Genomic DNA, 26963 nt, shown 5'->3' with positions numbered 1-26963 from the left:
ACAACTTCTCCATGGGAAATCTCATCTATTTCTATGGCTTACATTATCATCTACAATCCCACAAACATCTCAAACCCCAAACGCTAAAACTGAACCCAGTGTTTTTCTCCTGCAGTGACTTCGTTGGTAATCCAATGAATGGCTGTGATATTGTGATTTATAAGTGTGAAAATGAATAAAGGCAACCTCATTTAAAATAGAGTCCAGAAGCCCTTGAAGGGGAGCTCTCATGCATATACCACTCATCTCAGCCTATAAAACCAGCAGTAAGGAGGAGGAAGATGATTTTTACTTTGACATTGGGAGGACACTTTTCACACAGAGATTATCTCCTGCTCCTAAAAAAAAGATCCCTCCTTGTCCCAGCAACAACACACTGATCGCCACTTGCAGCCAGTAAGAAACGGCCACAACCTCAGACTCTTCTTCTTCAATGATCTTTTGTTCGGAACAACCCTCCCCAGTTTCCTCCTAAAACTAACCTTCTCTTCAGATTTGCTTATGGTTTTGGTTTTGCCATAGCTTGAATATCCCGAATGGCAATTCTCTGCTATTCCCTAATAAATCCATGTTTTGCTAGTAAAAACATTTTACTTTTAAGGTTGATGTAAGAACTATTTCTCATATATTTGATCCTTGTCCATGGTTCCTGGCTCCCAGCTCCTAAACCCCTTGGAATTTCCTAAGTGATGATAGCAGTAAAGATGTCTTTTGTTATATTGATGAGGTGACTTTTGAACCATACCTAAAGATGGAGGCTGGTTCCCGGAAGAAACAGCCTGGTGATTAGAGGGTTAGAACTTTCAGCCCCACCCCCCTGACCTCTGGGGAGAAGATAGAGGCTGGAGATTGAGTTCAATTATTAATGATCACTAATGATCAATCATGCCCATGTAATGAAGTCCCCATAAAACCCAAAAGAATGGGTTTGGAGAGCTTCTGGGTGGATGAATAAGTGGAGGTGATGGGGAGTAGTATACCTGGAGGGCATGGAAGCTCCATGCCCTTTCCCTATACTTTGCCCTAGGCATCTCTCCCATCTGGTTGCTCCTACATTATATCCTTTTATAAAAAACCAGTAATCTAGTAAGTAAAATGTTTCTCTGAGTTCTGTGAGCTCCTCTAGCAAATTAAGTGAACACAAAGAGAGGGTTGTGGGAACCTCTGATTTATAGCCAGTCAGAAGTACAAATAACAATCTGGACTTTGTGACTGGCATCTAAAGTCCAAGGAGAGAGTCGTGGTAACCTCCAATCTGTAGTCTGTCAGCCAGAGGCACGGTAATAGCCTGTGATTTATGACTGGCTGTTGAAGTTGTGTGCGTTTTGCCGGGGGCGGGGGGAGGGGGGGCAGTCGTGGTGGGGGGCGGTCTTGTAGGACTGAACTCTTAACCTGTGGAATCTGATGCTATCTCCAGGTTGATAGTATCAGAATTTAGCTGAATTCTTGGGAACCCTACTGCTGTCTGAAATTGCCTGGTGGCATATGGGGAAGCCCCCCTCCTCACGTATGTTAAAATTGGGTCCAGGAACCATTTTAATGGCCCTATTTCTCTCCCACCTTCAACATCTCATTCAGGCACCTGAATGCTTCCTGAATCCATTCACTCCATACCCCACTGCCTCGTCCCTACTACACAGCCTGTGTCTTCAATGGGGTGAAGCCACAGCCTCTGAACTGAACCCAACGCACATCCTCTTTCACTTCTGGGATTCTTGCACAATACTCTCTTCATGGAAACTTTCCTACACCCCTCTCTCCCTGGATGTTACTTATCTTTTAAAAATGAACCTTAGGAAACTTCACCCACAACTTCCTCCCACTGAGACACCTGGCTCCTTGAATAACATTATATGTGACCCAAGTGCTCAAGCAAAGCCTGAGAGATGCCCACACAGCACTTCTCACTCACCCTGTGGTCACCCATTCTTGCAGTGCTATCTCCTTTTTTTTTTTTTTTTTTTACATGAATTTATTTTTGAGAGACAGAGAGAGGCAGAGCACAAGTCGGGGAGGGGCAGAGAGAGAATGAGACACAGAATCCGAAGCAGACTCCAAGCTCTGAGCTGTCAGCACAGAGCCTGACACAGGGCTCCAACTCACAAACCATGAGATCCTGACCTGAGCCGAAGTCAGGCGCTTAACCAACTGAGCCACCCAGGTGCCCCAACAATGCTATCTCCTAAAATCCCCTCCTGCCCTTCCCGGTTCCATCATATCCTTAAGCCTTGCCCAGGCTCTTTTACATCACAGTATGATCATTACAGTGGTCTTTGATTGGGTTTCTATCCCAGTCTGGCCCTGCTCCAGTGCACCCCTTACCAAGCTGCCAGAGTCCCCTGCCCAAAACACGAACCTAACTTGTCACTTCCCTGCTATGAACTCATCAATGGCTCCACTGGCAATCAGGACAAAAATCAAATCCATTAGCTTAATGGAAGACCCATTCATATTCTGGCCATTTGTCAACCCCTTTTAGGCCTCATTTCCTTCCTTTCCCCAGTGTAAGTACCCTCCGCACAGCCACAAAGAATGCTCAGTTCCCTACTGTGAGGAGTTGTTTCATGCCTATGGGCCTTCCCACATGCCACTCTGAATATTCTTTTCTTTCCTGGTCCAGCTGATGCCTACTTACTGTTTAAAAACTACCTCAGGAGTCACTTCCTCCAGGAAGCCTTCCCTGACCCCGTAGCCCAGTTAGATGCCTTCATAAAATCACAGCACTCTGCATGTGCACCAAACAGAGCATCATTTTCTTACGTGGTTCTCTGTAGACTGTAAGCTTCATGTCTTGTTCAGCTTGTATCCTACCACTTAAGACAGAGTCCAGCATATAATAAGTGTTTGTCAAATGATTAACTGACAGTGAAGAAATGGACTTAAGAATTTATCCCACACATTGTCAAAATCAGACATTGTTTAAAAGAGTGTAACTGGAACAAGTAGACTTCATTTAAGGTTGGAGGGGAAAAGCTAACGTGAAAGGAAATCTCTTCTGAACAAATATATTGCCTATCTAAGCTAGAAAACACTATAAGAAAGGGTCAAGGGTTGGGGCATCTGGGTGGCTCAGTTGGTTGAGCGTCGTCCGACTTCAGCTCAGGTCACGACCTCGCTCGTGGGTTTGAGTCCCGCGTAGGGCAGAGCCTGGAGCCTGCTTTGGATTCTGTGTCTTCCTCTCTCTTTGCCCTTCCCTGCTCATGCTCTCTCTCTCTCAAAATAAATAAACATTAAAAAAATTTTTTTAAAGAGAAGAAAAGGCCAAGGACTTTCTAGAAAATAATGTAGTAAACTTTTTATTCAGGCAGAAACTGTTTCTATAAATACAGGCTATCTTGCATACTTTTACTGTCCTAGACATTAGTAAATGACTCATTCACATTAGAAGGCTTACAGAAAATTTACTGTATTCAGGTATTCTAGATACATATCTTATTATCTGACCTCAATAGCAAAGAGGCATGTAATGGTGTATTTGTAATACAGCTATCCAAACAAAACGAAAAGAAAGGTTAAGCAATGGTGAAAGAAATCAGTATAGGCAAAGTTTATAATTGAAACTGAAACCAAAAAGATGCCTTTTTTCCCCCTGAAATATAGCAGAGCATTTTAGCTTGCATTATTTGAATAAATTAAATTCTCAGTCTAAAAACTCCTTGGTAGCAGAGGTGTGAATTATTTTCATAAAATCATTTGTTTTAACTTTGCAAAGCTACAAAGCTTTTCCTCCCAGCTTTAAAATCCATATGTGTTTCCTTTTGGCTAATACTAAATGTAACTCATCATTCTGTGCATTTATTAACCTGGTGTGGCCAAATGTTAGTAAATGCACTGAATATGAGTGGAAAGGGGCCCAGGTGCTCAATTTGGCTTCACATAATGAAGTTTAATTTAAAAGCTGACTTTGTACCTTAACAAATAGTTCATAAACACTGGCTATGTGCCAGACACTGTGATTGCACTAAGGTACAAAGATGATTATGACAACGTCTCTCCTTTCAAGGGATTCTCAATCCCAGTGCATGAAACAGATCCACATATAACCAACTAAACCATCAAATGCTAAGCGCTACGCTGGAAGGGTGAATAGTGTGCCATGAGGTTAAGAAGGCAGGTGAGTTTCACGTTATGAAAGAGTCAAGGAAGAAGAGGTGGCATGGATGGTTTCTCTGAAGATTGGCTCTGGCCTCCATGGCTGTGCAGAATTTCCCCTGATGGAGAATGACAGGTCCAGAACAGAAGGGCAGAAATCAACAAAGGCCTGATGGAGAAGTGCTCAGCCCGTTTGCAAATGATGAGCAGTGTGCTGAAACTCAGAGCATGTGTAGGAAGTGGCAGGGAATGGAGTCGATACTGAAAGTTTATTTAACGACTGCATTTCCCAGAGTTCAGCCATTTTTAAAATAAATTAATAAGTTTTACCATATCTGCACACCACCTGTACTATTATTTACTCGATATTGTTTTAAATGACGCTCTTTGTAAAACGTGAATGTCTACTTTAGCTTCATGTTAAGCAATAATATCCATGAAATTACACATTTGAGGTACTAATCACATTTTCCCAGTAGTCATTAAAATAAAAATAAGTAATAAAGTTATGTAAATGCTTAGTATCATATCACCTATAATTGTCTTTTATGCCACTAGGGGCACATGCTCCACACTTTGGGAAATACCTCTTTGCATTAATAAGTAATATGAAAAGGAACAGCTTTCACAAACTATTAGTTTTATTTTCCAAGTATGGGGGAGAAACAGGAAAACAATGCTTCTATGAAAAGATTGTCCAATAAAGCAATTTTGAAATTCCTGCTGGAAGCAAGTAGGTAATTGTTTTAAAATGCTGAGAAACAAGTGATAAGAGAGAAAGTTAATTGAGTGAGGTGAGAGCAGGAAGTACTCACATGATTGTACAGAGGAAAAAGCTCTGTTGAGGCAAGAATTCGGTAGGAAGAACCAACTGAGATGTAACCTGACACTGATTCGTTTTTTTATTTGTTTGGTTGGGCTTTCGTTTGTTCGTTTTGTTTTTTGTTTTTTGTTTGTTTGTTTTTTGAGAGAGAGAGAAAGAAAGAGAACAGAGCAGGGGAGAGAGGCAGGGGGAGAGAATCCCAAGCAAGCCCCACACTCAGCCCGGAGCCCAATGTGGGGCTCAATCTCATCACCATGAGTTCATAACCTGAGCCGAAATCAAGAGTTAGACGCTCAACCAACTAAGCTACCCAGGTGCTCCGGTTTCTTTTCTGACCAGACTCTAGAGCCGCACTGTCCAACATGGCAGGCACTAGCTACATGTGGCTATTTAAATGTACCTGTAAATTAAATTAAATTTTAATTACTCAGTCACACTAGCCACATTTCAAATGATCAACAGCCATGTGGGCCTTGTGGTTATGGTATTGGACAGAGCAGATACAGGACATATCCATCACTGCAGAAAATTTCACAGGACTATGCTGTACTAGACAAATACCAGACTATGGCTGGAACTTACACTGCCAAACTATAGGGCCTCAAGGGGAAGATTCTGCAAACTGAAAACACAGAACTAGATACATTTTCTGCCCAGGGGAATTAGAAGCCGAGGCCTCGGGTAGGAGGGGAAGCATAGCTTTCCACAATCAGGAATAGGCTACTTACTGCTCTGATAAGAACTCTGGATGCCTAACTCAAGCATGATTAGTAACATAAAATGCTAAGTAATCAAAGAAATTCCAAATTCCCTTATGTTATTATACAGATTCCCTGTTGTAGTTCTTTGGAATAAAAATAACAAAAAGAAAAGGAAAAGTTATGCCCATAAGTTAAAGTTCCAGCTACTGAAGTCTATGCTTCTAGAACTCCCAGTCTCTATGGAAGGCCAACTATGTCCCTGGCCCGGGCTATCTCCCCAGCAGACAGACTTTTCTTACCCATCATCACACTTTAAGAGTTTTTCCCGGGGCACCTGGGTGGCTCAGTCAGTTAAGTGTCCAACTTCGGCTCAGGTCATAATCTCACAGTTCATAGGTTCAAGCCCCATGTTGGGCTCATGTGCTGACAGCTCAGAGCCTGGAGCCTGCTTCAGATTCTGTGTCTCCCTCTCTCTTTGCCCCTCCCCCACTCACACTTTGTCAACCTCTCTCTCAAAAATAAATAAACATTTTAAAAAATTTTTAAAAAAAGGTTTTTTTTTCCATACAGGGGTACCTGAGTGGCACAGTCGGTTAAGTGTCCAACTCTTGATCTCAGTTCAGGTCATAAGCTCAGAGTTCACGCGCTTGAGCCACACATTGGGCTCTGCACTGATGGTGTAGAGCCTGCTTGGTATTCTTTCTCTCCTTCTCTCTGCCCCTCCCCTTCTTGTGGACTCTCTCTCTCTCTCTCTCTCTCTCTCTCTCTCTCTTTCTCTCTGTCTCTCTCAAAATAAGTACATAAACTTTAAAAATTTGAAAAAGAAAAGAATTTTTCCCATACATCTACATCTTCCGATTTTTCCTTTTTAGCTTCCAGAATGTAATTGTATGTCATTGTTGTTCTAATTACTATAACCATGTAATCTCTTCTTCTGAACCTGCATTTTCCTGTCAGTACAAATGGAATAATAATATCTGCAGTGAAGAATGAATTAAATAATGAAAACATTAATTTGAAAAGATATATGCACCCTTATTTTTATTAGTGCATTATTTAAAATAGCCAAGATATGAAAACAACCCAAGTGTCTATTAACAGATGAATAGATAAAGAAGATGTGGGATATATCCACAATGGAACATTACTCAGTCCTAAAAAAGAATGAACTCTTGCCATTCGTGACAACCTAGATGGAACTAGAGTATTTTGCTAAGTGAAATATGTCAGACAGAGAAGGACAATTACCATATGATTCCACTCGTATGTGGAATCTAAAAAACAAAACAAATGAACAAATAAAGAGTGGAAACAGAGTCATAAATACCAAGAATACACTGTGGTAGTTGCCAGAGGGAAGGAGGGTGGGGGGGAAGGGCAAAATAGGTGAAGGGGATTAAAAGGTACAAACTTCCAGTTATAAACTAAATAAGTCATGGAGATGAAAAGTACAGCATTGGACATACAGACAACAATATTGTATATAGCAACAGATGGTAACTATACTTATTGTGGTAATCATTTGGTAAGGTTTTTGGATATTGACTTATGGTGCTATAACCTGAAACGAATATGATGTTGTATATCAACTGTACTTCAACAATAAATTTTAACATAAATAAAGTAAATTAAATGAGACAGCACACAGGAAGTGCTTACTACAAACAGAAAATGCTGATAAAAACGGGTAATACCTATAGTAACTACTTCCCCATTCGCATGATGGATTTCTAAAGGCTTACAGAGCCTGTAGAGCTGAGATTCAGTGTCCCCATCTGTGAGCCTGCCACCTGACACATAATAACCATAGCCTTACCAGTAATCAATCAACCAACAACCATCAAGTATCCCCTCTGTGCAAGACACAGAGTATATAAGTGGTCTCCAGGCTTCTTACAAATTATAGGGCATGACTCCCACATTCAACGAACTTAATTCCAGATGAATTAGAAGAACTTCAAGAGCATTCATCAGTGAGGAAAATGAAAGTTGTGACTGCCATCAATAAGGCTTCGGATAAACTCTGAAAGTCATGCCAGGGCCACCAGCATCATTGGAAACAATGGTCCACCAGTGAACAGAGGACCTCAAAGCAAGAGGCATATTTTGACAACTTACCACTGAGCCCTTCTTGAAGACTGGAAGGATTTGTAATGGAGATGAGGGGACCAGGGGTTCAACAGTGGCAATCATAAAAGCTCAAAGTTTGAAAATATGCCTCCAAATTAGAGAATCACATTATTGAAACATGAAGTGTGTGAATGCAAGTACTAGTTTGATCAGACATGAGTTTATGAACCATATTTGGACAAACTAAAAAATACTTGAAATATAACTTGTATATAAATAAACATTAAGCCTTTTAGTTTAAGTTCTAACATGATCTCTCTAAACTTCTACTAAAATATTTTTGTAACAAACCCAAAAAGGATGTATACATTTCCAAGGCTGCAACCTAAAAATGATACTCAGCTGATCTGCAGAATTTGAGAGGAATTTCCTCTAAATGTACAACAGATAAAACTAAGCACACAGAACAACTGTATGATACTCACATGACAATGAGGAACGAGACAACATTACTACTCTTCACTCTTTAATCACTGGGTCAGAAAAACCTCAGTCAGAAAACTGGGCAACTTGCCATATGAATGATGTTTTTTGAGAAGTCAGAGTCCCTTCTCTACCTCCCTCTCCCTCAGAATCTCTTTCTACTGTCATAGAGATGGCTACACCCAGAAAACAATCAGGCACAAAGAGAGAAGGAGTGATAAATGTGAAGGCTTGGTCTCAGAAAGTTTTAGGTAAGGGAGTCAGGAAGAGCTGGTAACAGCATTCATGGGGAGGGAAGTTTTTGTGCATGTGATTTACTCAGAAAGCTAGAAAGCAAGGTTAGGAGACCTCATTTCAGTTCAACAGAGCTGCACTAGAAGAAAGTCTGCTAAACATTTGAAATGGGGTCATGTATCAGGTATTATCCGACTGTATCTCTGAGAAGGGCTTTTACCTAGTGCCCAAGGGCAGAGTTGAGCAGAGGGTAACTGACAAACTCTATCTGTTGGCAAATACTGGGTTTGGATTGAATTTTCCCTCTCAGAAGATAATTTTTTTTAAAGCAATTCAATTCTATATCCATCAGGATTATTAACTTCAAGCAACAGAAACCAAATCTAACTATCCTAGCCAAAAGAAAAAGGAGGAGGAGGAAGAGGAAGAGAAGAAAGAGAGAAAGGAGAGTCGGGGGGCTTTTTCATTCATTCATTCACTCATTCATTCATTCAACAAGTCTTGATTGAATCCCTACTAGTGTCAGAGGCTGTAATATATCCATCACCTATCATATGGATATGTGTTTCTAAATAGACTTACCCAGACTTCAGGCAATATACTGCTGAGGAAGCTGATAGATAATTCTGTGGGTATGGTACAAAGTTTCTGAAAGATGTATTCACATAGCAGAAATGAAAAGAAGAGAATGGGGCACTTAACTGGCTCAGTCAGTAGAGCATATGACTCTTGATCTCAGGGTTGTAAGTTCAAGCCACACACTGCGTGTACAGACTACTTCAAAATAAAAAAAAAATTAACCGAGTGCCTGGGTGGCTCAGCTGGTTAAGTGTCCGCCTCTTGATTTCGGCTCAGGTCATGATCTCACAGTTCATGAGATGGAGCCCCACATCCAGCTCTGCTCTGACAGCACAAGCCTGCTTGGGATTCTCTCTTCCTCTCTCTCTCTCTGCCTCTTCCCCACTCATTCACTCTCATTCCCTCTCTCTCTCAAAATAAATAAATAAACATTTAAGAAAATAAAAATAATTTAAAATTTTCTTAAAAAGAAGAGAAGCGAATGTTCTAATGGAACATCTCAGACTTTGTTCTCAGACTTAAGAGTGGTTAGCAGACTTCAGTGCTTTTTTTCACCTTGAACTGCAGAGAAAGTCATCTTTAAAGTTCTAAACGTTTTCCTGTTTCCAAGGTCATTCCCTGAGGGTATGCCAAAGTCTCAGTACAATCAGATAGGAAACAGGAACTAGGAAGATTGCAGGCACAGCAGATTTGGTCCCCGTGCTGGTTCCCCGGACAGGGAGCAGCATCCAGTGGAGTGTCAGCAAGTGACTCGGAGCAGGGTGACCAGTGGCCCCATGGTGGAACTGGGAGCTACAGGGCCTGTACACAACACAGAGGAGGAACTGTCAGGTGGAAAATTTAGGAGGACAACTTCTTCCTTTCTCGATACGCACTAGACCCAGGGTTTTTCTTCAGCGGCACTTCTGACATTGTGATGGGACATTTCTTCCTTTTATAAGGCTGCCCCATACTCTGCAGGGTCTTTAGCATCCTGTTACTGCCCACTAAATACTCACAATGGGGCAAATATCTCACTTCCAGCCACCACTTACTTCACAAAAGATTTCTGTAAAATATACTTTCTTCCCTGCGGGGTTTCACCAGCATCAAAGAGTGTGATCCTCTTGTCAAAGTATCAAGCCTCTTCCCGTGTCACCATTGTTTCCTTGTCAAGAGCACCTAGAAAACCTAAATAGGCCGATTGCCAATGTGTCACCATTTTTCAAATAACTCGGTTACTTTTTAAGAGGGAAAAGTCAAATCCTTTCCAGTGGATTTCTCCCCAGTGCTACCTGCCTGTTTGTTTACAAGATAAAAGAGCATCCTAGTTGTTAGCTCTACCGTCTCATGAGGTCGGTAAGGAGACGCGCGGAGGACGGCTAGCAGAATGGGTTAGGGTGGACGTGTTTAGTGAAAGGGCCGTGAGGAGGATAAAAAGTGGCTTGTTTGCCTCTCCAGTTATTCGACTGTTACATCTTATCTAATGCCATACACACACGCACGCGCACACACACTCACTCACCCCACATTCTATTCTCCAGACCAGAAGTAACTAGGAAATTCTGCTTTTAGAACTTCCAGAAAGAAAATGAGTGAAAGAAACAGGTAGACCTCTAATGCTATAGAACCGCCACTCTATTATGTTGCGCTAGTTTTCTTTTTCTCAGAAAGAGTAATGAAACATGTTCCCACTGTCCTCTTGAAAAGGCTTTTGTTCAGCGAAGCACAATTGGGAATTATAGGATAAATCAAAGGGTCAGACGGTGACCTCTTTCCTTAGAGAAAACACATGTTCATGACAGAACCCGAAGAAGGCGAAGGGTGAAGAAGAACAATGAAAATACTTTGCTCCTTTCTTTTGAAGAACATTACAGTTTGCGTCTGCAGAACAACATTAAAGCAGATGCCTGAGCGAGGCTCTGGGTAGAGCAGACACGATGTCCTGTGCACCACGATGCTGCTGCGGGCATGGCCGCAGGTACCCGCCACAGACCCACTGCAGGGGAAACACGCAGGAAGTGATCTGCTCACCATGGTGGCTGCTGTGGGGATGGATGCTATTTTCTAATGAACTGCCGTGAACGTTTCTGAAAGCAGGAGAGAGAAAAACAAAACGTAAAAGAGCGTACTGTTAGAACAGACGGCGGTTGTACAGCCTAAGGGATTCATCTGTCCGGTCACGATGTGAATGTAAAGAATGGGTAAGTTCCTGCAGGAATTAAGCAGAGATGTTGGCTCTCTCTTTGCGATTGTAGGCCCATGGCCCTAAACTGCCTGGGTCCCAAAGTAAAGGAAATAATCTAAACTACTGGGATTTCATGACGCCCATGAGGTAATTTGGGACATTAATTCATCAAATGTGCACACAGTTCTTGGGCCTCCAAATTGTTTCTCAGTGATTACTGCATAAGCGTCTTTGGGACAACTAACATAAATTAATACTTTAATTTATATCTCATTCTCTTTTCATAGAAAAGATTAAAAGGCTTATAGTGAATGACAACTAATAATCTTGGACTTGAGATCTCTCTCTTCCACAATTATATAAGTCTTTCCCAGAATGAGAACATCATGCTCAATAGCAACTTCCCTTAATATTTGCCAGACTATGCGGATGAGTAAAAATTTTTCGCTGCATAAATATTGACAGTCAATGGACTCTGTCATCTCCAGCTAACATTAATCAGACTTTGATATTCAGTCGTAACGAGTGAAGAAAAATCCTCCAGTTGTACGTTACATTTTGGTTCTTAGGATAAGTCAATTGAAATACAGCTCCAGTGGCTATATTTTAATAAATATTTTAAAAGGTTTAATAATTTTCCATAAAACAAGCAAGGACACTGTTAATTTCAGACTTACTTTTGAGAAACCCACAAGTACATACCAAAGCTCCATGATACATGATATTTGCTACCAAAAAAAAAAAAAAAAAAAAAAAAAGGAGAATTTAGGCTTAAAAAGTCACTTTTGTGGTTTACCCAAGCATCACTGATCCTTGAATTTTAATCAGCTTTACAGATCATTAACGTCAATGTCAGATTAAAGAAAGAAATCTAGTTAAGTGATTCTCACATTATAGCAGTGGATTATGTAGAATTCATTTTTGATAGGGTCGTTTCTTCTGTTTAAAAATAATATGAGTACTGAAGTGTCAGTCGTGTTTTATATCTGATACCTATCTGGTATCAACAGAGAAGTTTAGTTAGAGGTCAAGAGGAAGTTATTCTGTTTGTTTGTTTTGTCTTTACTTGTTTCTCAGCAAAAAATTATAAACTTATAGTGTTTAGCTGACTTATTTCATACAACTTGTCCTATCAATAAAGACTTTTAATTTGGGGAGTATTTGGTTTTCTTAGTATTAGCACTTTTTAAATGCAATGAGACAGGCATAAATAGGCAATCAACAGTTACAAAGACTCTGCAATAAGGGAGAATTGATGAAGCACGATGAAGAGGGAGAGGTTTTTAACCATGAAACAAATATTTACTCCCATTTTGGTATGCCCCACATCAGCCTCTTCCTTGCTAAGAGAAAGTTCAGAATTTTACCTATATCTCTAAATCTAGACATTTTATTTTTGTTTGTTTGTTTTAATTTAAATTTTAGTTAGTTAAAATACAGCACAATATTGGTTTCAGGAGCAGAATTCAGTGATTCATCAAGAACATACAACACCCAGTGCTCATCACAAGTGCCCTCCTTAATGCCCATCACCCATCTAGCCTATCTCCCACCTCCCTCCCTCCATCTACAGATTCGAAGGGGTACATGCACCCCAATATTTATAGCAGAATTATCAGCAATAGCCAAACTATGGAGAGAGCCCAAATGTCCATCGACTGATAAATGGATAAAGAAAATGTGGTATGTGTGTATGTATATATATATATATATATATATAATGGGATATTACTCAACCATCAAAAAGAATGAAATCTTGCCATTTGTAATGACATGGATGGAGCTAGAATGTATTATGCTAAATGAAATGTCAATCAGAGAAGCACAAATACCATAAGATTTCACTCATATGTGAAATTTAAGAAGCAAAACAGATGAACATATGGAAAGGGGGGATAAAAAGAAAAGAGAGGGAAACAAACCACAAGAGATTCCTAACAACAAATCTAGACATTTTAAATCTAATCATTTAAAATACCTTTAAAGGGGTGCCTGGGTGGCTCAGATGGTTAAGCACCAGACTTCAATTCAGGTCAGGATCTCATGGTTTGTGGGTTTGAGCCCTGCTTTGGGCTCTGTGCTGACAGCTCAGAGCCTGTAGCCTGCTTCAGATTCTGTGTCTCTGTCTCTCTCTGCTACTCCCCAGCTCACGCTTTGTCTCTCTCTCTCTCTCTCTCTCTCTCTCTCTCTCAAAAATAATAAACATTAAAAAAATTTTATAAAAATAAAATACCTTTAAAATGAAGGGCTATAAGTATTGTCTATATAGACTCCAACAAATTGAGGAGTCTGTATATGGCTAATATTTGAGTTCTAGAGGAACTCTTCCATTTTAGGGGTATTTGTGTTGTCCAAGCACTGTTCGGTTCCGTAATTAGGCTTGCAAATTAAATCTACTGCAGATTGTCCTAGAATGAAAGGGAATCCATTCTCAGTCTATTGTGATTTTCTGCCCTCCCCTATCAGTTATACAGCAACATTTCAAGGAAAGTTCATCACAGTATAGAATTCTGGAAGTTTTTAGAGATGAGTTAGTTTCTGGAAAGAAAAATTCATATATGAAGAGGCTTAAAATTTTGTGAAACTATTGCAGTTACCACAGGAGCAAGAAAGTAAAGTGGGAAGCTTAGAGATGAGAGTGCAGATAGTCTGGCCCCACGTTTCTATGTGATTTGGGGTCACATAAATTTTCTAGTGTTTGTTTCCTTAGCTGTAAATAGAATTTCTGTTCAACAGAGCAGATGAAGCCAATGTGAAGATACACACACACACACACACACACACACAAATATTAGATACAGTACAACATCAGATATTTCTTCTTATCCTTACTAAAGTTTCTAATAAGAAAACAATACCCATCGGTAACCGAAACTATGAAGAAACTTAAGATTGAAGCACTAACAAAAGAAAAATAACCCTGAGGAGTATCAGACATGAGGTGGGGGTAGAATCTGGTGCCTGAGAGACGATGATGGGTGAGGCTACAAATGTGTGTTCAGTGGGATATTGGGAGTGGAGCACTCTGCTTGAAGATAGGAGACAGAAAGAGTCCAGTCCAGGAAACAGAGAACACCTGTGCTTACTGGCCCAAGAATACACCATGGAAAGCAGGCTGGCAGCACTCGATGAAGAATGGAAAAAGAGTTGCCCTCAGTGAACTGAAACTGAAAGCCATGCCTGGATATTAGGTTCAATTTGTCATCACCTGCGTGAAGTTACAACCACAAATTTAGAAATTAAAACTCAGTACAGACATAGTTATATACAGTTATATACTCCCTAACTCTGTCCACTGAGAGGGCTAGGGTACCCCAACAGCAGTGAACGTACCTAGTGGTCAGTCTTACTTTCTAAAGGTCATTCTCTAATAAAAAGAAACAGGTTCCTTGAGGGATAGCTAGTCCTAGGGTTGGAGCAGGGAAAATACAAGATGAGTCTGGAGCATCTTGAAGTGCCAGAAGGTCAGGAAGTAGTCATACAGGAATTTTAAAAAATCCTCTTACGGGGCGCCTGGGTGGCGCAGTCGGTTAAGCGTCCGACTTCAGCCAGGTCACGATCTCGCGGTCGGTGGGTTCGAGCCCGGCGTCGGGCTCTGGGCTGATGGCTCAGAGCCTGGAGCCTGTTTCTGATTCTGTGTCTCCCTCTCTCTCTGCCCCTCGCCCGTTCATGCTCTGTCTCTCTGTCCCAAAAATAAACAAAACGTTGAAAAAAAAAAATTAAAAAAAAATCCTCTTACATGCTATTTACAAAAAGACAAGACACATCTATTAACTTTTTGACCTAGAATTACAATTATTTACCACAATAAAAAAATTAAAGGAGAAAACATTTGGTGATATTCATTGATGCAAAAAAGCACTTGATAAAACCCAACACGCATCTGTGAATTAAATAAAAAAAAATTAAAGGAGAAAACATTTGGTGATATTCATTGATGCAAAAAAGCACTTGATAAAACCCAACACGCATCTGTGAATTAAATAAAAATTAAGAATAGAACGATTTTGTGTTAATCCAGCAAAGGGTATCTACCACAGAGTAAATCTTATATCTAATTGTGAAAATGCAAAAGCATTCTTTTTAAATTATTTTTTCAAAAGCATTCTTTTTAAATTCAAAAACACCATGAGTTCGAGCCCCGCGTCAGGCTCTGGGCTGATGGCTCAGAGCCTGGAGCCTGTTTCCGATTCTGTGTCTCCCTCTCTCTCTGCCCCTCCCCCGTTCATGCTCTGTCTCTCTCTGTCCCAAAAATAAATAAAAACGTTGAAAAAAAAATTTAAATTCAAAAACAAAACAAGAATTTCCACAGTCACCACTGAAATTCAATATTGTATTCAAGGTCCTAGATAAAATGATAAGATAAAAAAATGATAAAGTATCAAGAAATGAATTTAATAAATGATAGACAAGGGTTTTATGGAAAAAATTGTAAAATTTTACTGAGGGATATAAAAGAAGATCTGAAAAAAACGGAAAGCTATAGCATGTTTGTGGAAGGAAACATCAGTATTTAAAAGAACTCTGTCCTGTCAGATTTAGTCTATATCCAGTCAAAGTCCACACATTTTGTCAGACCTCTATAAGCCTTTCCTAATGGAATAGCCAAGAGTTCCCAAAATAATTTTGAAGTACAAAAAAAGGGGGACTACTTTGTCAGCTATGAAGATTTAATGTGGTAACACCCATTCAAACTGCATAGTATTGGCACAGATATGTTCAAATAGGTCAGTGGAACAGAACAGAGAACCCAGAAATATATTCACACATCTGATCTTATCTGACAGGACATTGCAAGTTCACAAGGAAAATATGGGCTTATATACAAAGTAAGAGGTGTTGGGATGAAGGCTATCCATCTGATAAAGGAAGTATTTTAGATTTCCTTATGCCATTTAGAAAAATGAAATCCAGATGAAGTAAAGACCTAAATGGGAATAAAACTTGAAACATTTTAGAACAAATTATGGGAGCATGTCTACATGACCTTACAAGAGAGAAGGAATTCTTAGAAAAGCACTAAAGTCATAAATCATAAAGAAAAATGACTAATAAACTTAATTATATCAAAATTTAAAAAAATTTTTTTAACGTTTATTTGTTTGTGAGACAGAGACAGACAGAGTATGAACAGGGGAGGGTCAGAGAGAGAGGGAGACACAGAATTGGAAATAGGCTCCAGGCTCTGAGCTGTCAGCACAGAGCCCGACGCGGGGCTCGAACTCATGGACCGTGAGATCATGACCAGAGCCGAAGTCGGACGCTTAACCGACTGAGCCACCCAGGCGCCCCATCAAAATTTAAAACTTCAAGGCAAGCCTCAGAATGAGAGAAAATGTTTGCAATACATACATGCAATAAAACAAAGATTATTAACTTAAGTATACACAAGATTCTTAAAAAACAACAGAAGAAAAACGACAAACCAAAATGAAAATGGGTAAAGGATATGAAAGGGAATTCCTCCTGAGATAAACATTTCAAATGCTTGACCTCCTTGCAGTCAGAGAGATACAAATTAAAGCAATTCAATGCTATCTGGCCCCCCATCAAATTGGCGAAAATCCATCCCAGTATTGAGATGATGTGGGAATATGGGAATGTTCACAAACTCCTGGAGAGGGGATAAATTGGCACAACCACTTTGAGTATTTAACAATTTCTATCATTGAAAATGTTCACTTCAGGGGCGCCTGGGTGGCGCAGTCGGTTAAGCGTCCGACTTCAGCCAGGTCACAATCTCGCGGTCCGGGAGTTCGAGCCCCGTGTCAGGCTCTGGGCTGATGGCTCGGAGCCTGGAGCCTGTTTCCGATTCTGTGTCTCCCTCTCTCTCTGCCCCTCCCCTGTTCATGCTCTGTCTCTCTCTGTCCCAAAAATAAATAAACGTTGAAAAAAAAAAAGTAAAAAAAAAAAAAAAAAAAAAAAAGAAAGAAAATGTTCACTTCAAACATTCCAAATTATTTTGGTATCTGTTCTCTTTCACTGATACCAAAGAAGACCTGCATAAATGTCTTTTGCAATATTAGAAACAAAGTTGAAACAAACTAAAATGCCAGTAATAAGGGAACAAACAAAAGGCCATATATTCATACACTGACTATAATAAAGTCAACTAACAAACCAGATGCAGGCATGTCCACCTGAAATTTTTAGCAGGGAGTACAGGAGAACAACCTGAACAACTATTAGATTTTGTTCCTGAAAAAGGAAAAACAAAAACAAACTCAGGGCGCCTGGGTAGCTCAGTCGGTTAAGCATCCAACTTCAGCTCAGGTTATGATCTCACGGTTCATGAGTTCGAGCCCCACGTTAGGCTCTGTGCTGACAGCTCGAACCTGGAGGCTGCTTTGGATTCTGTGACTCCCTCAGTCTTTGTCTCTGTCTCTCTCTCAAAAATAAATTAATATTAAAAAACAAAACAAAAAAACCTCTGGGCAACCGTGTGGAAGAGTCACTGGAACAGAAAGCAACTAAGACAGGGAGATACTAAAACAATATAGAACAACAACAACATGAATAAAAACCAAACGGCAACTGCAGAACTCACCTGTGACAATGACCAGCTGTCCTTGGGCCTCAGGACATGAAAGCATTAGTGCCACCATCTCCTCTGTGCAACCACGTAATTCCCATAGAGGAACCAAGCCAACATATCATCACCGGACAGAGGACTAAACTGAGGGACACATTTGCCAAAATTAACAGCCTCAAAGAAAAGTTCCAGCAGAGTGCGTTTGGGTTGCAAACTGATTCCGTCTGTATTAGGGGAAGGATTCATAGATTCTTTGGGTTGCAGAGGAGCTCAATGTAAGAAATGGATACAGAGTAGCAACCAGCCTAACTGCAGGAAAACAAAGAGGCTTTCAGCACGGAAGGAAGGCAGCAAGCAAAAGAAAAATTATTGCTAATACCTGATTTTATTCTGGTGAATATTTCTCGCACCACTTTTTCTGTCCCTTGCCTTGCATTTGCGTAAATTTCACCATCCTGGAATTTTTAGCTTATGACAGTCTCTAATTTATCTGCATAGTACCCTGTCTGAAGTCAATCTGTTTCTTGATGTTTACATCCGTCTTTGGTCAGTCACAGAAGTTCAGGAAAAGCTTGTCTGTCTTGTTCACCTCAGCACTCAGAAAAGCGACTGAGATAATACATAGTAAATAAATCTTCGTTGAATAAATTAATGCATTCTTTAGGACGGATGTGTGTTTTTAGATGAGCAATAGCTGATTCTTAGTGATAAATGACTCTGATGAACTATTTTGACAATTAACCCAAGATAATTAAACTAAGAGTAAGGTTTAGAACAGATTTATGAAAAAAATTATTTAATCCTCCTTTATAGCATTGGCTCTGAGCCCCTGATCTCCATGCATATCCTTATTATCATAACACAAGGTAAAATTTTAGTCATTTTTACCCATTTTCCTTAATGTAAAACTCATTGAAATGTCATTATTTCACCACGCATATATACATCTTTGTTTTTTTTTTCTTTTCCAACGTTTTGTTTTTTTTTGTTTTTTTTTTTTTATTTTTGGGACAGAGAGAGACAAAGCATGAACGGGGGAGGGGCAGAGAGAGAGGGAGACACAGAATCGGAAACAGGCTCCAGGCTCCGAGCCATCAGCCCAGAGCCTGACGCGGGGCTCGAACTCCCGGACCGTGAGATCGTGACCTGGCTGAAGTCGGACGCTTAACCGACTGCGCCACCCAGGCGCCCCACATATATACATCTTTGAAACAACATGTTTTGTCTCCTCTCTCAACTAAACGGAGATAATAATACCTGTTTTTTGCTTTATGGAGATCAGAGATATTAATATCTGTTCCTTCATAGAATGTGAAAATTGATTTTGAGAAAGAATTCTATGTTTTTCTTTAATTGTCTTGAAGTCAGATGCTATTTAAAAATCTAAGATCCTGGGGCGCCTGGGTGGCGCAGTCGGTTAAGCGTCCGACTTCAGCCAGGTCACGATCTCGCGGTCCGTGGGTTCGAGCCCCGCGTCAGGCTCTGGGCTGATGGCTCAGAGCCTGGAGCCTGTTTCCGATTCTGTGTCTCCCTCTCTCTCTGCCCCTCCCCCGTTCATGCTCTGTCTCTCTCTGTCCCAAAAATAAATAAACGTTGAAAGAAAAATTTTCAGCCTGAGACAGCAAAATGCTATCCTCAGTCACAGGCCCAAGGGACTGTTTCTGTTACTTATTTATTTTCTGGTGAATGCTTTGGCACCAGCGTTCAATTTCATTGGCTAGAGCGACTTGTAAATAAAACACCATCTGAGAATGTCAAGCCTTTTCTATTTCTGATTTTTGAAATTCATCTATTTCGAGAAATCTATCTGTAACCACCAAATTTTCAGTCTATTTGTTAGCAACCCTTTGCGCTGGTGTTGACGTGGCGTTCACGATGAACCGTGACTTTGCCTGAGCTACCAATTGCACACGACTGCTGGCTGCCAGCATTGAGGAAAGACGAATCCAAGTCTTTGCTGAGTCTTGGTGCTCCCTCACAAAAGAAGCTTGCCCCATCTTCAATATTTCTGCTTGGTCAGAAACTTTCCTCAGATAGCCTTCGCAGTTAAAAAAACATAAAATGTAATGTCAAAATTACATGGTTACACTCTTATCTAGCAGAGCCATGTTTATTTAATATCTTACACAATGATCTCACGCACTCAGCTGGGGTCTTGAGCTGTGGAGTCATGAATCTCTATCCCGCCAGAATTTGCATCTCCATTATCACATTTTTGTTCTGTCACCACAATGTCTCAGGTTGCCTGTCTGGTAAAATGAGACTTCAACAACATTGTTATTCTCTAATTTCAATAAAGCGGAGCGTTGAGACTATCATTCAGAGGGAAATTCTGACGAAGGAAGCACATTAAAATTTCAACTACCCGAAACATAGAAATGCAGATCAAAACCAAAATGCATCACTTTTGAATTCCTGGAGTTTTTAAAAGATTTGCCCACCTCTTCTGCTCCCCTTTTACTTTGGAGACAGGATCTCAGATCATCCGCAGCAAATAAAAAGCTGGGTGAATATTTAGGGGCACATCTCAGAGCACTACCCTTCTGAGCATACTGTTCACTGGCTGGGTAAGTTCCTTCAGCGGGGAACAAAGAGCATATACATAAAGCTGGGGAGAGTTCTAACTCTAAGGCATTGTCAGGGAGGAAGAACCATGTCCAAATTCCATAGACAGCTCAGCTCATCAAATAGGTTGTGCAGGTCAAGTACTCTGCTAAGGACTTTACATACGTTAACTCTGATTATAGTCACAATCATATGAGTGAGGCATCATTCCTATCCCTATTTTAAAGATCAAAAAACTAAGTTTCCTCTAAAAAGGAGTGAAGCCAGCATCAGACAAGTAACAGTTTTGCTCTAGAGTCTATACCCTCTGTACTCTTGTGTGTTACCCACATGACTAAATACTTACAGTGGGAACAAATGTAATATGATTTGGAAGAAATGGTAAATAACATGAATACTGGGAGAAGACTTGAAGTAATAGTCTAGTCAGGGAGAAAAATGATCGAGGCAGCAGAAACTATAAGAAAATAGATTTTGTTTGGTTTAGGATATGATGAGGATGGCTGTATTGATTTTCAAAAAGTTATGCTAGAAAAGATTTTTATTTACTCATTTATTGAATCAGCAAATATTTATTGAGTATCTTCCATGTGCTGAAGACTATTATAGGTGCTGAAGATACAGAGTGAAAAGTCCCTCCTCTCAAAGAACTTAAATTCTAGAGAAGAAGACAGATAACATACAAGTCAGTAAATAAAAATACAATTTCAGGTAATAATTGTCAAGAACTGTGAAGGGTTGGGGATCATATCCTACTTGCAAGTTAGTAAGTTAGCTTGCCACAGTTTCATGGAGAAAGAAGACCTAAAGTTTTATATCCAGCAAAAATATCTTTAGTAAATGAAGGCAAAATAAAAATGTGTTCAGATGACAAAAAAGGGGGGGGGGGATTTCATCAGCAGGAGACCAGCACTAAAGAAAATACCAAAGGAATACTGGAGGCAGAATAAAAAATGTGATCCCAGTTCTATGAGGGCAGGGCCATGAAAATGAGGGAAGAAATAAAGAGCAATAAAAGAAAGAAAGAAAGAAAGAAAGAAAGAAAGAAAGAAAGAAAGAGGATAAATCAAAATTAATATTGACTATGAAAGATAATAATGCCTTCTGAAATTTAAAATATGTGTGCAAGTAAATACACTGCAACAATAGCACAAAAGACAGGGGAGGGGGATGGTAAATGAATTCTTAGTCTAGGTCTTCTAAGAAGCAGACTGGATTAGCCATGCAAAAGTTTTGTGCAGTTGAGGCCTATAAAGGAAAGTAAGGAGGGAACTGGGGAAGGTCAAGAGAGCTGTCAGGTCAAACTGTAAATTCCATGTCCTTTTCAAGTGCACATGGAACACTTATCAAGACTGACTACATGTCAGGGGCACCTGGATGGTTTGATCAGTGAAGCATGTGACTCTTACTCTCTGGTTTGTAAGTTCAAGCCCCATATTGGGCAGAGAGATTACTTAAAAAATAAAAATCTTTAAAATAAAAAAAAAATTGACTACAGGTCATAAAACACATCAAATAATTGAAATCGTTCAAAATATAGATTATAGACATAGTGCAATTAAGCTAGAAATCTATAACTAAAATAATTTCCCAAATCAGGGTTTGGAAATTAAGCAATGCACTTCTGAGTAATGCATGCTCAAAAACATCATATTGGAAATAAGAAAATATTTATAATTGAATGATAATGAAATATTACAGATCAAAATTTGTGGATATCAGCTAAAGCTTAGAAGGAAACCTATAGCTTAATATATTTATTAGATAAAAAGTTAAAGTTAAAACATCAATGGTTTATTTTTTTTATAAATTTTTTTAACGTTTTTATTTATTTTTGAGACAGAGAGAGACAGAGCCTGAACGGGGGAGGGGCAGAGAGAGAGGGAGACACAGAATTGGAAGCAGGCTCCAGGCTCTGAGCCATCAGCCCAGAGCCCGATGCGGGGCTCGAACTGACGGACGGTGAGATTGTGACCTGAGCTGAAGTCGGACGCTTAACCGACTGAGCCACCCAGGCGCCCCCAAAAATCAATGGTTTAAATAGTTACCCCCCAAAATTAGAAAACAACAACAATAACAACAGTATAGTAAACCCAAAGACAATAGAAAAGAAATAATAGAGGTAAGAGCAGAAATGAATGAAATAGAGAAAGAACTACAAAGTAGAGAAAATTACTGGGACCAATTAACAAAAAATGTAATTAATGAGTTCTCAGGTAATAATTTAAGTCCTCTTTCAATTTGATTGAATGCAAACCATGAAAGAAACAAAGGAATTGCTATCTAGTCATTGAAGTCATTTACTTTCTTAATCTCAACACTAATACTTTGAAATATCCCTCTGTTTGGCACCATGGGGATTTTTGGTAAGATTATGAGACAATTGGGATGCAAACCTTCTTTTATAAATGAAAAATGGTAGGGGCGCCTGGGTGGTGCAGTCGGTTAGGCGTCCGACTTCAGCCAGGTCATGATCTCGCGGTCCGGGAGTTCAAGCCCCGTGTCGGGCTCTGGGCTGATGGCTCAGAGCCTGGAGCCTGTTTCCGATTCTGTGTCTCCCTCTCTCTCTGCCCCTCCCCCGTTCATGCTCTGTCTCTCTCTGTCCCAAAAATAAATAAAACGTTGAAAAAAAAATTAAAAAAAAAATGGTAGTTATGAAGGAGGAGGTAGGAGAGAAGTATCAACCCCCTGTCACATGGGCTTTCACACTCATACTCTCTCAGGCACATCCATTTTGGTACATATTATACAAGGAAGTTAAGGAACACAAATGCATGTACTTAGAGCTTTCTATGCCAGCACACCTCCTGGATTTGCCTACTCCCAGGGGCATACACATCCTAGTTTGTTTTAAATGAATTGGTTATTTTTCAGGATCTGAATCCCTTTAGAAACTGATGGGCACTCTGAGCCATCTCCCACAGAATACTACACACACATGCATACCCAAAACTCTTCATGCAGCTTTAGGGAATTCACAGACTGCCCTGAATCCCATGCATGGATTCTCAATTTAGAAATCCTGGCCAACCTATGCAATAGCATGGAAGGACCCAGAGCGTATTTTGCTAAGTAGAATGAATAAGACTGAGAAAGACAAATGCCGCATGATTTCACTCTTATGTGGAATCTGAAATGAGCAAACAAACAAAGAGCAGAATCAGACCTATAAACACAGAGAACAAACTGATGGCTGCCAGAGAAGAGGGGAGTGGGGGATGGGCAACATGGGTGAAGGGGAGTGGGAGATACAGGCTTCCAGTTACAGAAGGAATAAATCACAGGAATAAAAGTCACAGCATAAGGAATATAGGCAATGATACATTACATATTACATATTACATGTATGAAATGATAACAGTTGTAACCGTGTTGTACCGTGACAGATGGTAGCTATACTTGTCGTGAACATAGCATAATGTATAAATTTGTTAAACCACTACTCTGTACACCTGAAACTAATGTAACATTGTGTGTCAACTCTACTCAAATGGAAAAATAATAATAATAAATTTAAAAATCAAATTAATTTTAATGTATTACAATTTCAGCTCGGGTCATGATCTCATGGTTCGTGAGACTGAGCCCCGCATCAAGCTCTGCACTAAAAGCACAAGCAGAGCCTGCTTGGGATTCTCTCTCTCCCTCTCTCTCTGCCCCTCCCATGCTCATGCTGTCTGGTCTCTCCCTCTCTCTCTCTCTCTCTCTCAAAATAAATAAATAAACATCAAAATATTTCTTTTAATAAAAAATTAAATTAAAAAAAAAAAAAGAAAGTTTGGCCATATCCAACAACCCAATTTAGAGGTGAGGGATTCAGACATAGAGGAGGTAAGTGACTAGAAATAACATAAGGAAGGTATCTGAGAGAACATATGTGGAGCCCCTGGTGCACGAAGTCATTTTTAAAAGGACTCCTCTCCTCTTTCCCTTCTCAAAATCATAGATCTAGTCTGTTTCAGATGTAGGATGAGAACTTGGATCTCCTAAATTTCTGTTAAATAACATGTGTTTTGTTTTGTTTTTTTATTTTTTTTTCAATGTTTATTTATTTTTGGGACAGAGAGAGACAGAGCATGAACGGGGGAGGGGCAGAGAGAGAGGGAGACACAGAATCGGAAGCAGGCTCCAGGCTCCGGGCCATCGGCCCAGAGCCCGACGCGGGGCTCGGACTCCCGGACCGCGAGGTCGTGACCTGGCTGAAGTCGGACGCCCAACCGACTGCGCCACCCAGGCGCCCCTAAGACGTGTTTTTAAAAGTAAGGTGGTTTATTTCATTTACCCAAACAAGTCAAATGTCTATGCTTGTAACCATAGTTTCCATTTGCTTGTCATTCTGGCATAACACTGAAAAAATCTTTCCCTAGGAGTCTGAAATATTGAAACTTTCATGCTAATAGAAAATCCTTGATGCCGAATTTGAAACAAATGTTTGTTGAGTCAGGAAAAAAATTGTTATTTTGACAAGGTGTTTAAAAATGAATTATTATTTCTAAGGTCTCAGAACTGGTCCCGCAACCCCGAAGCACTCCCAGACTGGGATCACAGAACCCATAAACAAACAACGGTGACAGTTCAGCTCAAGGGCCACACGGGATGAGAACAGAACTCAGGTAAACAGTCATTTTTCTTTTCAGCTGCTGAGAGAAGAAGAATATAATTTTTCATTCCACCCTCAGGACTAGATTCCAACTGTTAAGACGATTCCCAGGAATTAAAATGAAAACACCACGGGCTCAAAAATGAATCACAGGTAATCACTAGGTGCCTCAAGTTTTGTGTTTTCTTTTTCCATTGTATACAGGCCTGAGTTTCTGTCTTTATCAAGTTAACAGTTTGCTCATTTAGATCTGCTATGCAGAACACCAACTTCATGTCCCTGGAGCAATGAAGTAAGAAAGTGGAAAGAGGTGTCCATTACATTACAAGCCCTCAATATGATATTAACGTGCTATCTGTGGTGCATATTTCACATATTAAGATGTTCTTCAAATCTTGAAATATATTGTTAAATACTCCATTAGAAATTGCTTCCATGTTTTTTCAGTGTTCTCAACAGGTTGAGTGTGGGGAAGGGGGTGATTTTGCCCTGCAGAGAACATGTGGCAATTTCTGGAGACATTTTTGATGGTCAGAACTTGGGAAGGTGTGTGCTATTGTCATCTAGTGTGTAGAGGCCAACGATGATGCTAAACATGTTACAATACCCAAGACAGGCCCCGTAACAAAGGATCGTCCAGCTCAGAATGTCATTATGCTGAGGTTAAGCAAGCCAAGTGCAGGCTTACATGTGTTAATCTGTATTTATTTTTCTGACAATTATACATTACCTGTGGGTTTATATCAGTTTATTCAAAATAAACAACAATGTTTTAAAAATCAGTTTACTTCGTTTAGAAACATCATACCAAAACTATCACTGAAAGTAAATGCATTATTACTAATGTTTTCATGTTTATCAGTATTCTGGGTGGGATTAGAAACCTGTTCAAGGATATAAGAAAGGGCATGTAGAAAAAAGGAACAAAATAAAGTTTCATCTTTATACTTTATGGATATAGAAAACAATTATTGTAAAACACATTTGAAGTATTAATAATTTCCACTTCTTGATGCTTTAATTATATATTCCATTTTGTAATGTCACTGTTTTTTTGCTGGCCAATGAAATATTTTTTTAAATAAACAAAAAATCAAAGATATATCTTTAACAGGTACCCATTTATGATGTTTCCCCACCTCTGTCCTTAACCAAAAATAAGTTTCCACAGCATTTTAACTGAAGATCCAAAAAGTGGCACCCTAGCAAATGTGGTGCTACCATAAATGATCAAATCTTTGGTTGTTTCTGAAAGTAACTGCAAGACAACAGAAAACCCTTTGTCTGGTTGACAATAAAAAAGTTCTTTTATTTTTTTTTAACGTTTATTTAATTTTGAGACAGAGAGAGACAGAGCATGAACGGGGGAGGGACAGAGAGAGAGGGAGACACAGAATCGGAAGCATGCTCCAGGCTCTGAGATGTCAGCCCAGAGCCCGACGCGGGGCTCGAACTCATGGACCGCGAGATCGTGACCTGAGCCGAAGTCGGACGCTTAACCGACTGAGCCACCCAGGTGCCCCAAAAAGTTCTTTTAGAAATATTGTGTAGCTGAGGCACCTGGGTGGCTCTGTCAGTTAAGCTACTGACTCCTGATTTTGGCTCAGGTCATGATCTCACATTTCGTGAATTCAAGCCCCACATTGGGTTCCATGCTGACAGTGCAGAGCCTGCTTGAGATTCTCTCTCCCTCTCTCTCTGTGCCCGCCCACCCCCGCTCACACACTCTCTCTCTCAAAACAGATAAATAAAATTAAAAAAAAAGAAATATTATGTAGTTTATAACTATCTTGGGATGTCCAAGTACTGGGTTTGGATACACACAGCCAGAAGATTGCAGACAGGAGAAAAGCTGAAAGACACCATTGGACAAAGCACAAGTGCACTGCCCCCCATCACTCTATACCTGTGACCCCAGGTCAGAAACCTCATTACAGCAACCCAGAAGAACTAGGTACATCTACCCTCACTATGCTGGGAGGTACACCTGTGCATAGCCACCACCCATGTTGCACAATGCTAACCCTAACCCAAGTGTAGGTGGGTCAGCTTGGGGGAAGCTACATTTCCCAAAGCACCAGGGTTGGTAGGCAATGTGAAAATACAGATTTTAACTT

The sequence above is a fragment of the Herpailurus yagouaroundi genome, unplaced genomic scaffold, assembly GCF_014898765.1.
Source record: "Herpailurus yagouaroundi ecotype Mexico unplaced genomic scaffold, PumYag 139, whole genome shotgun sequence".
Taxonomy (NCBI): Eukaryota; Metazoa; Chordata; class Mammalia; order Carnivora; family Felidae; genus Herpailurus; species Herpailurus yagouaroundi.
The sequence above is the reverse complement of the archived record's forward strand: the minus strand, read 5'-3'. Positions refer to the sequence as shown.